Consider the following 1,836-nt stretch of genomic DNA (forward strand, 5'->3'; position numbering starts at 1 on the left):
AATATACCATACCAATTCGTTATGTATGGATGATGGATGAGATTCCATGGATAGAGAGCCAGTTCCAATAGACTTATGGAATGTTCCCGTTCGTGTGCATCCAGCAGGAATTGAACCCGCAAATTTACCAATTATGAGTTGGGCGCTTTAACCATTCAGCCATGGATGCTTAACAGGGATCATCGTACATCGTAAATAACCAATTTTCATATAGAAAGACATATCATAGAAAAATGAAATCGAAAATATTCCGAGATGGCAAATATTCGGAGATGACTATGAAAACACCTCTCTGGATCCTCGAATTGAAAGAGAGATTGAGAGGGATCAAGAATCCTAATTCTCGCTATTTGGAATGGATCCAATTCTATTGAGTCTGACTCATAGTGATCATTTCTCTTTAGCAAAGAATGACCTTGGTTATCAAAGGATTGAACAACCGGGATCCATTTACTTATGATACCTAGTTGGCATTGATAACAAGGATCTAATGAATTATGAGTTTAATAGATCCTCTTTAGCAGAAAGACGTATATTCCTTGCTCATTATCAGACAATCACTTATTCCCAAACCTCGTGTGGGACTAATCGTTTTCATTTACCATCTCATGGAAAACCCTTTTCGTTCCGCTTAGCCCTATCGGGTATTTTAGTGATAGGTTCTGTAGGAACTGGACGATCCTATTTGGTCAAATACCTAACGAAAAATTACGATTTTCCTTTCATTAAGGTACGAGGGCTTCTTATTCCACAAGAACGAAAGCACCTTTTCATTCTTTCATATACTAGGGGTTTTTACTTGGAAAAGACAATGTTCCATACTAAAGGATTCGGGTCCATAACCACGAGTTCCAGTGCACTAGATCTTGTAGCACTTAGCAACGAAGCCCTATCCATTAGTATTCCACATAAGAAATCCATTCTAGAAAAAAATACAATTAGATTAGCTCTTCATAGACAAACTTGGGGTTTGCGAGCCAAGGTAAGATCGGCTCGGGATCATGGGACCCTTTTCTATCAGATAGGAGGGGCTCTTGTACAAAATAGACTTACTAAGTAATAACCCCATAGAATCTATCTATATAAAGATAAAGAGGCAATCGTGTCAGGAAGCGGGTTTTTCTTTGGCCAAAAGGTACTTCGAACTTGGAACGAGCATGAAGAGATTAACGAGACTTCTTTCTCTTTTGAGTTTTTCTGGCGGACCTGCCGCGCAAGATCTTTGGTCTTCCCCTGGAACCGATGAAAAAAAGTGGATCGCTTCTTATGTACTCGCTCAGAATGATTCTTCTCTATCTATAGTTCATGGCCTATTAGAAGTAGAAGGTGCTCTGGTGCAATCCTTACCGACAGAAAAAGATTGCAGTCAGGTTGATAATAGTCGAGTGACATTACTTCGTCGGTCCGAACTAAGGAATCTGTTAGAAATGTTTTGAAATGGATATTGTTCTCTCTTTGATCAGGGATTGCTATATGAAAAGAAGTGGAGTTTGAAAAAGGGAACGGAATGCTCAAACCGGAACTGCTAGAGGAACGAATTTTCAATAGCATAACTTGGGCTCCTAGAATATGGCGCCCTTGGGACAATCTATTTGATTGCAGGGTTTTGTTCCGAAGCAAAGATATCCGCGGAGGCCGGTTCGTTCGTCCTATTCTGATATTCAGGACCAAGAGGTACTGGATTCTCTTTCGGATAGGCCCTGAAAGGAGAAGAAAGGCTGAAATGCCAACGGACCTCTGTCTATTCTCTAATTCACCCGATCCGATAGTACCCGTTTTTGGAACGTCCAGTGCCAAAGTCACTGAATGGGTAAGTCACCAATCCAATCCCTTTGA

This window comes from Triticum urartu, unplaced genomic scaffold (assembly GCF_056163025.1).
Source record: "Triticum urartu cultivar PI428250 unplaced genomic scaffold, HENAU_Tu73 scaffold1267, whole genome shotgun sequence".
Lineage (NCBI taxonomy): Eukaryota > Viridiplantae > Streptophyta > Magnoliopsida > Poales > Poaceae > Triticum > Triticum urartu.